Genomic DNA, 12637 nt, shown 5'->3' with positions numbered 1-12637 from the left:
AGATGGAAATAGAGTTACCATATGACCCAGCAATCCCCCTACTGGGCATACACCCAGAAGAGGCAAGGAACAAACCAAGACCAGACATCTGTGCTCCAATGTTCATTGCGGCACAGTTCACAATTGCAAGGAGTTGGAAGCAACCCAAATTTCCATCAACTGACGATTGGATTAAAAAACTGTGGTATATACATACAACGGAGTACTACGCATCACTACAAAGCAGTGATGAACGTATGAGGCACATAGCGGCATGGGAAGAACTGGAGGAAATCATGCTAAGCGAAGTAAGTTAGGCACAAAAGGACAAGTACAACTGAGCCTGCTGAGGTAAGTATTAAAAAATTTTTTTTAATTAAAAAAATTAAAAAAACAATTTTTAAATGCAAAAGTGGCATAGGGGGAAAAGATACTATATACAAACATTTCTAGGGTGAAGACTGTGTAGTATGGCAGAGACCAGATCAAAACCAGGGATGCACATGGCAGACAACAGTGGAGGAGGTCGGGAAAGGAAAATAAAAGGATGAATATAAGGAAGAAAAGGGAAGTGGGGGCATGGGGCACTAATCCACACAAGGGGAGGGTATTGTTTACATCTCCACAGGGAAAGTGTGACCATACTTCAACCCAGTGCCGCAAGGTGTGAATGCAATATACCGGCGTGGAGTAGGGAACCAGTGGAGAGGTCTGGGAGGCTGGCCCCAGCACCATAAATTAAGTGGATTCCTGCCCCTCCCCCGAAAAGAATTTGTTTCAAAGGATGACATTGATTCTGCAGCTCTGGGAGATGGACATATCTGATCAGAGCACACGGGAGCAGATGAAGGGGCAGGAGGAGACAGTGGAACACAGCCTGGCCCACGAGGCCGTGAGGGTGATGTTCCTGAGTAGAGCAGCCAGTCCACAGAGAGAACAACATGGCTGGCCCTACTATGAGACATGATGCCCCTCATTGACTAAGGGCGATACAGGGGACAGCACCGGAGACACAGTGTGGGAATTGCACCTGACCTGATCCCACCACACCGAGGCAAAACACTGGGGGAGTGCAGTGGAACAGCAAGGGAATGGAGTGGCAAGGTCCCCAGGGTATGCTGAAAGTGGACTTTGGGGGCAGGGCGTGGTGCCCCAACAGACTGGACTGGAAAACGTTCCTAAGGGCCAGCAAACGATCCTTGAACGAACTACAAGCCTTTCTTTTGTGAAGTGTTTTCTTTTGTTCTCTGTCTGTGGTTTGTTTTTGTTGTTTTATTGTCTGGTTGTGTACAGTTGCTTTGTTTTCCTCTGTCTTGTTTTCGTGTATGTTAGTGTCTCCATAGGTCTGTCTAAATAGGACAGGCTGGATGAACTATCTGGAGGAAAAACAATAGGACAGACAGTTCCGGGGGGAGAGACAGTTCCGGGTGGGGGATGGGGAAGAGGGTAAGGAAGTGGTGTTAATATACACAGGGACAAGGAACAACTTGGGACCCAAAATGGTAGTGAGGGGGGAGTGGCAGGCCTGATGGGGAACGATCAAGGGTAAGGTTGCATAGAGAAGAGGTATAGCTGTAGCCCAGGTGGGGACGGAGCATGGTGGTGGGGCTGGAGGAAAATCAAGGGAGATGGAGGAAGGAGCTGGGAGTCAAGGGGCATTTATGGAGGTCTAGACAAAGACATGTACATGCAAACATATATATGAGGATGGGGAAATAGATCTAATTGTCTACATTTATAGGTTTAATATTAAGGTGGCGGAAGGACCTTGGGCCTCTACTCAAGCACTCCCTCAGTGCATGAATACTTTCGTTTATTAAATTGGTACTCTATGATGCTCACTCTCATGACACAACTGCTGAAGCCAAAGTGGATGAAAAAGTAATTGTGGTGAAGAAAGCTGATGGTGCCCGGCTATCGAAAGAGATAGTGACTGGGGTCTTAAAGGCTTGAAGATAAACAAGCGGCCATCTAGCTCAGAAGCAACAAAGCCCACATGGAAGAACACACTAGCCTGTGTGAGCGAGTGATCCCAAAGGGATCAGTTATCAGGCATCAAAGAACAAAAAATCATCATATCATTGGCTGCACACCTCCATGATAGGATCGCTGAAGACAAATGGGTGCATAAGCAAATGTGGCGAAGAAAGCTGATGGTGCCCGGCTATCGAAAGAGATAGCGTCTGGGGTCTTAAAGGCTGGAAGATAAACAAGCGGCCATCTAGCTCAGAAGCAAAAAAGCCCACATGGAAGAAGAACACCAGCCAGTGCGATCACGAGGTGCCCAAGGGACCAGGTATAAGGCATCATGCAAAAATAAAAAAGAATATGTGTATGTGTATATACCGTATTGAATGAAGGGTGAAGTGCAGAGTGGAGACACAAGGCCCAAGTGTCGGCCACTGGAAATCCCCTCATAGAGGGGTTTAGGAGAGGAGATGGGTCAGTCAGGGTGCGAGGTAGTACCAATGAAGAGCACAGCTTTCCCCCAGATCCTGGATGCTTCCTCCCTCCAACTACCATGATCCGAATTCTACCTTGCAGGGCTGGATAGGGCAGAGGTTGTACACTGGTACATATGAGGGCTGGAGGCACAGGGAATCCAGGGTGGATGATACCTTCGGGACCAAGGGTGTGAGGGGCGATGCTGGGAGAGTGGAGGGTGAGTGGGTTGGAAAGGGGAAACTGATTACAAGGATCCACATGTGACCTCTTCCCTGGTAGAGGGACGGCAGAGAAAGGGGGAAGGGAGACTCCGGATAGAGCAAGATATGACAAAATAACGATGTATAAATTACAAAGGGCACCTGAGGGAGGGGGGAGCGGGGAGGGAGGGGAAAAAAGGAGGACCTGATGCAAAGGGCTTAAGTGGAGAGCAAATGCTTTCAGAATGATTGGGGCGGGATATGTATGGGTGTGCTTTATACAATTGATGTATGTATATGTATGGATTGTGATAAGAGTTGTATGAGTACCTAATAAAATGTAAAAAACGAAATGGAAAAAAAATAAGAAAGAAAGAAAATAAAATGATTAGGGAAAAGAATGTACAGATGTGTTTTATACAATTGATATATGTATATGTATGGACTGTGATAAGAGTTGTATAAGCCCCTAATAAAACGTTTAAAACAAAACAAAAACTATTGTCTGTCCCTCCAATGTCCTGAGGGACAGTGAACTGGCCCCCTGGGTAAAAAGTTTCAGGACCCCTGCCCTAAGGTATCCTGGACTTAGGGGCTACTAATGTCCCAGCCCTGAAACATCCCGGAACATTCTACCCGTTTTAGGAGGCACCATGGGAATTTGGACCCCGCGTAATTTACAAGCCTTTACTCCAATTGAACCCAAGAAAATTCAAAATGACTTAGGCAGTTACTCTATTTTGGTCACTTTTGACGCCTCCTGTGCTAGCCCATTGTTTCCATTTAACTCTATAACACGGAGCATGATGTTTTCATAACATTTTAAAAATGTATATATTAATATATATATAAATTAATAACTATGAAAGTCCACAACAAAAAGAAAATAATTTTTTTCCCAAAATTAAAATTGAAGCGTTATAGGGTTAAAAAGAAGGATGGGTCTTATCAGCGGGTCCAAGACCTTAGCATCATAAATGAATCAGTGATCCCACTGCACTGAGTAGTGCCCAAACCTGTACCCTCCTAGGGGAAAGTGTGAATGCTTTTATCCCTCTACCTGTACTTCCAGTGAACAAACACACATGCTTGATAATCCTAAGATTTTTTTGTTTCCTGTGACACTCACCTAATTTCAAGGCCTCTGCCACCGCACAAGCTCAGCCTTGTCGCAGTAACACTGTTCACATTTAGACCGTTTGTTTTTCCCAGAAGTTATCGGGTGACTAAAGCTTCTGAACCAAGTGTGCCAGGTCCACGACTACCATCTCCTGGACCACCTCAACCTTATCCATCCTGGATAAAGTTGCCCTCAATGGACAACCCATCCCAGCAGTGTAGGAAGGGTATAGACCCAAAGCCCTACTTCGCCCCTTTTGCCAGCAGGAAGTAGCTAGAGATGTCGACGCCCAGTACCCCAAAGATTTGGGTCCATATCTCTTCAGGGGGCAAATGTTAGGTAGCTATCCTAGGGACTGGGGCATCCATTATGCATGCCCATAGGGCCAAGATAAGAGCCCAGTTAGGAGAGGCACCCTGTGCATTCTCAGAGGTCCAGGTTTCTGGCCATGAAGAGGAGGTACACCTGGGTGGGCCCTGTACCTGGATTGACCTACCTAGGCCATGTAAATTCAATTCAGCCTCTGGGGTCGGCCAGACTTGCCCACCACGCCTCCCTAATGCTCATAAATCTCACTTGAGTGACAGACCAGGCTTCTGCGTGATTTCTCTCTCACGCGGAGCCAAAGACAGAGGTCTAACTGCCCGCAGAGAGATGTGACAAACTCAGGAAGGCTCTTTGGAGGCAGCAGTGGCTGGGGTGGTGGATACTGTTCAGATGCATGGCTTTCTGTTTGCAAAGTTTTTTGTCTCAGCTGACTGGAAGGGAGGAGGTAGTACGTCTGGATCACAGAGTATCCATTCCACAGTCCTGGCAGTGCTTTATGAAGGGGCTGGGACCAGGGTATGCTGCCTCTTACTCCCAGTTGCTGGTTTCTGGATGCTGATTGTATCTCTTACAGCATCAGTTAGTGGGCTTGTTGTCTGCCTCAGGCTTTGTTCACAGAGATCCTCCAGCTAGGTGGTGGTGTGTGCGCATGAGCAGAGGCTTTCTGCCAATCCCCCATGAGTAGTAGAGCTCCCATGGTGTGGACTCCATGAAAGCCGTGCCCTAGAGAGCAGGTGTACAAAGGAGGGTGGGCCCTGCAGGACAGAGGACCATTCCCCCTGTGGAATGACCTCAGAGCCCCACCTACCTCACTGGCCAGCTGCTGGGGCTGTGGGCCCTAAGCTTCATGCCTGACTCAGGAATAGACACAGGGTGAGGCGATTCCAGTAGCTGTTTTGACTGGTCTAATCCAGCCTGAGATCATCCTTGCATGAGCCCTCTGCCCAGATTATTTTTGTTTATTTTATGATCTTTTTATTAGTGGCTCCTACAACACTAACCACAATCCATATATACATCAGCTGTTTGAAGCATGTCTGTACATTAATTACCCTCATTATTCTCAAAATATCCACTCTCCCCCCAAGCCCCTGGCTTCAGCTCCACATTCCCCACCCTCAATGCCCGCCACCCATCCCTCATCAATCCTTGGAAATGTACTAATACTTTTGTCATATCTTTCACTGTCTGATGTCCCCCTTAACCCACCTTTATTTTGAGGTCAATGAAGATCCTTGTAATCGGTTCCCACTTTCCATCCCACACCCTCCCAGTATCTCCATTCATAACACTGGTCCTAAAGGGCCCATCCACCCTGGATTCCCCGTGTTTGAAATTCCTATCGGTACTAGAGTACCTTCTCTAGGTAGACCAGATTTGTATGGTAGAATTGGGATCATAATAGGGGGGCAAGAGGAAGCATTAAGAACTAGAGGAAAGTTGTGTTTCATCTTTGCTGTCTCATACCCTGTCTTGGTTCATCTCCTCTCTGAGATCCTTCTGTAAGGGGATATGCAGTGCACTGCAAATAGGTTTTGGGTCTATACCCGGCAGTCCCCTCTCATTCTCCATGATAAGATTTTTTTGTTCTCATGATGATGCCTGTTGCCTTATCCCTTTGAAACTTTGTGATCACACAGGCTGGTATTCTTCCTCCATGTGGGCTCTGTTGCTTCTGATCTAGATGGCTGCTTCTTTACCTTCAAGCCTTTAAGATCCCACACGCTATATCATTTGGTAGCTGGGCACCATCGGCTTTCTTCCCCACATTTGCTTATGCAGCCGTTTTGTGGTCAGTGATCGTGTAGTGAAGGTGAGCATCATAGAATACCAATTTAATAGAACATTGTTCTTGCAATGAGGGAGTCCTTGAGCAGAGGCCCAATGTCCTTCTGCTACCTTAATACTAAATCTATAAACATATGTACATAGATCTATTTCTCCATGCCTCTTTGTTAATATATGGACATATGTACATGCCTTTATTTAGACGTCTATAACTGGCCCTTGCTTCCCAGCTCACTCTTCTATACCCTTTGATTTTCCTCTTGTGCCCACTGCCATGCTGAGTCTTCCTTTGTGTTTCAGTAATTCCTCTTGGTTACATTACCCTTGATCACGCCCTACCAGGCCTCCTACATCCCCCTCACCACCGATTTCCATCACTTGTTGTTTCCTTGTCTCTGGAATTCTTAACACCACTACCTTTCTTCCCACCTCCCTCTCTCGCATGTCCTCCAGGATGTGCTAGTCCTGTTTTTTTTCTCCTCCAGATTGTTCGTTCAGCCTATCTTATTTAGGCAGACCTGTAGAGGTAATAACATGCACAAAAACAAGAATGAACAAAACCAAGCAGCAAAATAAACAAAACAACAAAAATCCAATGACAATAAAAGAAAACAAAGGTCAACAAGAAAGAAAAGCTCATAGATAGTTTAAGGACTATGTGTTGGCCTTTAGGAGTGTTTTCTAGTCCAGTCTTTTGGGGCACCAAACCCTGACCCTAAAGTCCACCTTTAGCATTTCCTTGGGATCTTGCTGCTCCTTTTACTTGCTCTTCTGCTGTACCCCCTTAGTGTTATGCCTCGGTGTAGCGAGATCAGTTTTGGGGTAATTCCCACACTGTGTCTCCAGTGTTGTACCCTCTAGGGCTATGGGTCTTTGAGGGACATTGTGTCTCATCGTGGGGCTGGCCATGTGGTCTTCTATGTGAACTGACTTCTCTGAGTGGGAACATCATCCTCAAGGTCTGGTGGGACAGGATGTGCTCCACTCTCCCCTTCTCCCCTTCATCTCTGTGTGCTCTGATCAGATAATGTCTCTGTCCAGGAGATGCAAACTCAATGCTATCCTCTGAAATAAAATCTTTGGGAGGGGTTGTGGGGAATATCTGCTCAGATCTTTGGTGTGTCCAGGAGAGAGGGACTGCTCGGCTGGGCACAGCCACGAGGGGCTCAGAACTCTGGCTCCAGAAAATGGTTGTAAGTTTGGCTTTGTTTTTAACCAGTTGTGTGCCTCTGGGTCAACACCTGTGTCTTTTTGAGTTAGTTTTCTGATCCGAAAAGTAAAGGTACTCCATTGTCCAGACTCCCATGTCACCAAGTGATCGATAGGGGCTAACCAGAGCCTGATTCAAATAGTGTGGATCTGTTAGGTGCCTTCTAGACCTGGGGTGGCGATTCTGAGCCCAGGACAACAATAATGTCCGAAAGGTGATATAGGTGGCTCCATATTGAAGCAGGAAGACCACTGTGGAGATTTTGTCCTTCCACTGATGGCCACAGGCCACCGTCTCACGTCCTGCAAAAACAGTTTCCCTGGCTCAACAGCCAAGCCAGGGGCCAGTGCCATAAAAATCATATGGCTAACTGGGACAAAGGGCAGACAGATATTTTTTATCATGATGTCTTGAGAAACCTACCTAACCTCCATGCAAATCTTCTGGTGTGAGTTTTTTTTGGAAGCAATCATATGCTGACAGTAATTCAAATCTTCCCTTTTGACAATTTGCCTGTACTCTTTTCTGAACCTGAGAAGGTAATCCCTGTGTCCACTAAGAAATTGACTGGCTGGCCTCCTACTTGGACAGTTAGCCTGGGATCCTGGGGACCAAGTGAAACAGAGCACTGACACTTTCATTCAGCTTCTTCAAGCATTATTGTCTCTTGCTTGGGATTTTCTAGGTGTGGATGAGGCCCGTCCTCTCTATTGGAGGGTCGTCTGCTTCTCTTGGGGTATTCAAGGCACTGATTTTTCCAATGTCCTTCTTTCCTGCAGTAGGCACATTGATCCTGCCCCATGTCTTGGCGGTGCCCACAGGTCAGTCTCTCCGTAAGTAGGCCATGCTCTCCTTTTCCTGAGTCTCTGGGGTCTCTCATGGCAATTACTAGTATTTTAACTAGTTTCTTTGTCTCTGTCGTGGTAGGATCATCTCTGTTGTTACACACCCGCTGAGCCACTTGTACCAAATCACTAAGATTTTTCCCGTCAAACCCTTCCCACTTCTTTTTCATGTCTGAGGCAGACTGAGTAATAAAGGCAATACTTATTGCCCTCCTGTTCTCGGGGCCTCCAGGCCGTTAGGGATATAAAGCCCGTAGGCTTCCATCAGTCACTCTAAAAAGGCACGCAGACATTCTCTTGTAAGAGCCTGAAAATTCTCACTGACCTTAGATAAATTCATAGGTTTTCTAGCTGTTCCACTGAGGGCCTGCAACAGAAACTGGTGATACCTGGTTAGGCCTTCTGTGCCTTGCAAGGAGTTTGGATCTCACATTTTTCGTGCAGTGGCAAAAAGAGTTTCCCTCACATGGGGAGTGCCTGCTGTCTGACCATCATGTCCATTGACTGCTTACTGGGCCTCTCTCTGGCAGGGCTACTGTACCTGTGTTGTGAACAGCACCTGGAGAAGTTGCTGGCAATTTCTGGAGGTGGGCTAATGCATATGGAAAACCGTTTCTATCAAGGAATCAGACCTGCTTTGTCAGAAAAAGGGATTTTGTTGATTCCAATTATACAAATCACTGGAATACAAGGGGATATATACCCAAAAGGGACTCAGGGGTCTTCCCCAGGTGTTGGGGCTGCTTGCCTTGAGTGGAGAATGGCTGCTGCCGAATCATCCTTCTTGGGGGGTGGGGCGGTCGAGATCCCATACCAGCCCTAGTGTATGTTGGGGTGTGGACTCAGAAAGGAGTTGTGAGTATTTCTCTCTCTCCAGCCCCATGCACCTGACAGGGTGGCAGTGATAATGAAGGGTCGTAAGCTAGTTCTCCCACTCCCAGAGTCCTCCTGCAAAAAGGAATAAAGCCGAGACAGAGGGGTATGGGGAGGGGTTGGGGAAGGGCGGCCTCCACCTTAGTGGTTTTAGGACCTTGGGTCTATTTTTTTTCTGGTCCTGCCATGTTTCCTGAAATCTTGAAACAAGAACCCTTTCTGTTGCAGGAGGAAGTAAGTCTTTTGTTTATGCTGGCTTATTAGTGGCAATGTCAATCCACGCATCAATTTTAGGGATCAGATAGGGATGTCCTGGTTCCCCATAAACATAACTATGAACTCTGGGAAATAGGGGAAGGGAAAACGAGTCTTGCATGGGCAAATCAGGAACTCCTTCTGTCCAATCACCTTTAAACAAATTGCGGAGTCTCCAGGCTTTAGGGCTGAAACTACATTCTCTTTGTGAGCGCCTAGAGCAGGGGTCCTCAAACAATAGCCTGTGAGCCACATGCGGGTAGCCGAGGACCTTGATCCTGTCCGCTGAGTGTTTGTGCCCCGTTTGTTTGTGTGTTTTTTTTTAAACTTCAAAATAAGGTATGTACAGGAAGCATAGGAATTTGTTCATAGTTTTATTGAAACGATAGTTCGGCCCTCCAACTGATCAGAGGGACAGTGAACTGGTCCCTGTTTAAAGAGTTTAAGGACCCCTGGCCTAGAGAAATCAGAAATCCGTAGTTCTGGGGAGAGCACTCCTGTTAAGGAGGTTTCCTTTCTAAGCAAGCCCAAACAGTGGCAATTGGATCTCGGTGCACCTCGAAATGTTGTAGCCACTGTCCATTCCCAGAAAGAAAACTACTCCGACCGCTGACAAGTTCATCAGAAAAAGTTTTTTTCCTGAGCAGCCCCAGTCTAATTGTCCAAAGGTTTTTATACTTTTGCAATGTGCAGGTGTGCAAGCAGGCAGAGTAGAGAAGCAGGGTGTTGCAGTTAGTCATTCTTAGTTGAACAAAGACTGCTCTGGTCGCTCTCGCGAATCTTCTGAGCATCCATATCCTTTGGGACATTCCCTTGGGCACATCTGCACAGCCTATGTGCACTCCCCTATATCAGCTAGTTCATTTACAGTTCATAGCTACTTTATTTACTTTACATGGTGCCTTCTGTCAGCTCATAATGGCTTCACTCTTGTCAAGGCTGTTTAAGCTTTTCCCAGAGATCCTATATAGCCGCCATTGTGGCCATGGGGAAACGGGGCCTGTGACCCTGGCCAAGATGGTGCCCACCAGCCCAAACATGTGGAAGGGCACTGCCTAGGGAGCTGGTTGAATAGACCTGGGAGTTAGCCCTGCCTTGTCCTGGGAGCCAAATATTTCCCTTTTCCCCTCCATTCCCTTTCTCCTGGCTTTTCAAACAAGCTGCTTTAGCCCTATAATGCCCAGCACAACATTTTTATAACATTTAATTGAAACTTATCTGGTACCAAACTTATAAATTATCAATGTGACAATTTGGTTACATTTCAAAAACATTGCACGTTTTATATATTTGAATGCCATATATACATATTGATAACTATGAAAGTAAAGAATAAAAATGTTTAAAATTATTTCCTGAATTTAAAACTTGAGGTGTTATAGTGTTAGTGTTCTACCAGTGTAGGTTTGTTCCTTGTTACAGGCTGGTTTTCTGTGGCCCAGGCTTAGGCCAATGGCCTATGGAACCCTACCTGAGTAACTGTTACCTTTAGGCTTTCAGTGTTGCTGCTTAAGGCACTTTTGGGGAAAGCTCTTAATACACAGTTCCACTGCCACGATGTTCCAGACAGAAATTCCAATTCCCTTAAGGTTCCCTGAGCTTCCAGATGCCCCTTCCCTTCAGAGATTTGAGAGTCTGCTCCCGCCAGCAGGCATCTGGGAAGGCCGTGGGGCCATTCCAAGCAGTGGTCCTCTTAGCTTGTCTAGAATAATGGTTGGACTTAAAGTCGCCCTCAGTGAGTTGTCTTTGATCCCTTACTTCTTGCTGGGGCATCTTCCTGAGGCAACAGATTCAGGGCAACAAAGGGTTCGCTCTCAAGTGGGGTTTATTGACCTTGAGGCAGCAAGCTCTACATAGCCTTCTTTTGTGCTTTCTAGATGGGACTTAGCAGCTTCATACTCAGGAATTGCCCCCTTGCATGAATCCTGTCCAATTGGGATAGAGTTGACACAGAGGCTAGACAAACAAAAGCTGATACACTATGCAACTTTATTTGAGAAAGGAGAATGGTGGCCAGAGAATGGTACACTTTCCCTTCTAACCCTGATTCACCTGGAACAGTTTTGTAAAGTGATTGGAAAGTGGGCCGAAATGCCAGAAGTTACAGCATTTCTCCTTTTGAGGAGCAGTAGAGACCTTCATCCCCAGTGCACCCAGGAACCCCTAAGGCAGGCATCCTCAAACTGTGGCCCGTGGGGCACATGTGGCCTGACGACATTTATCCCACCCTCAGGGTGTTTTTGCAGCCTCTGCATGTCCTACTTAGTAGCCGATTCGTGCAATGTGCATAGGAATTTGTTCATAGTTTGGTTTTTTTTAACTATAGTCTGGTGCTCCAACGGTCTGAGGGACAGTGAACTGGCCCCCTGTGTAAACAGTTTGAGGACCCCTGCCCTAAGGGATCCTGGACTTAGGGGTTACTACTCTCCCAGCCCTGAAACATCCCTGAACATTCTACACGTTGAAGGAGGCACCATGGGAATTTGGTCTCTGGGTAATTTACAAGTCTTTTATTCAATTTGAAGCCAAGAAAATTAAAAATGACTCAGACACTTACTTTACTTTTGATCCCTGTTGACTCCCGCTGTAGTATTCCAATATTACAATTTAACGCTATAACGCATGACCTTTTCATTCCATTCAATTAAATGTGTGTGTATAGATAGATAGATAGATAACTATGAAAGTAATTAATGAAAACAAAATTTGTTTGACCAAAGTTAATAATTGAGGGATAATAGGATTAAATAGAAGCATGGTTCTTAGCAATGGGTCCAAACATTAGGATCATAAATGAAACAGTGATCTCAGTGCACCCAGTAGTTCCCAAACCCTGTACCCTCAAGGGGAAATTGTGGATGCTTTTACTCCCATGCCTATACTTAGAACGAACAAACACACATGCCTGATAATCCTAAGATTTTTTTTTTGTTTCCTGTGACACTCACCTAATTTCAAGGGCACTGCCACCTCACAAGCCTAGCCTTGTCTCAGTTAAACTGTTCACCCTTTTGTCCGTTTGTTTGTTTTTCCAGAAGTTCTCAAGTTACCAAGCCCTCTGAACCAAGTGTGCCACCTCTAGGACCACCATCTCCTGGACCACCTCAACCTTATCCATCCTAGACCTGAATGGACAACCCCTCCCAGCAGAGTAGAAAGGGTATGGACCCAAAGCCCCACTTCACCCTTTTGCCAGCAGGAAGGACCTAAAGATGTCGTCGCCTTGTACCCCAAAGATTTGGGTCCATATCTCTTCAGGGTGTAAATTTTAGGTAGCTAGCATAGGGACTAGGTTGTCCATGATGCATGCTCAGAGGGCCAAGCTAGCCACCCAGGAAAGAGTGGCACACCGAGCGTGCTCAGAGGTCCAGGTTTCCAGTCAGGAAGGCCAGGTACACCTGGAAGGCCAGGTACACTTGGCTAGGCCAAGTAAATTCAATTCAGCCACTGGGGTCCACCAGGGTTGCCTACCATGCCTCCCTATCGCTCCTAAAACACAATTGGATCACAAACCTGGCTTTGGCGTGAATTCTTTCTCATGCAGAGCCAAGGACCAAGGTATATCTGTCCACAGAGAGAAAAACCTAGGAAAGCT

Source organism: Tenrec ecaudatus (assembly GCF_050624435.1).
Source record: "Tenrec ecaudatus isolate mTenEca1 chromosome 2 unlocalized genomic scaffold, mTenEca1.hap1 SUPER_2_unloc_11, whole genome shotgun sequence".
In the NCBI taxonomy this organism is placed as follows: domain Eukaryota; kingdom Metazoa; phylum Chordata; class Mammalia; order Afrosoricida; family Tenrecidae; genus Tenrec; species Tenrec ecaudatus.
Note: the sequence above shows the minus strand (reverse complement) of the source record.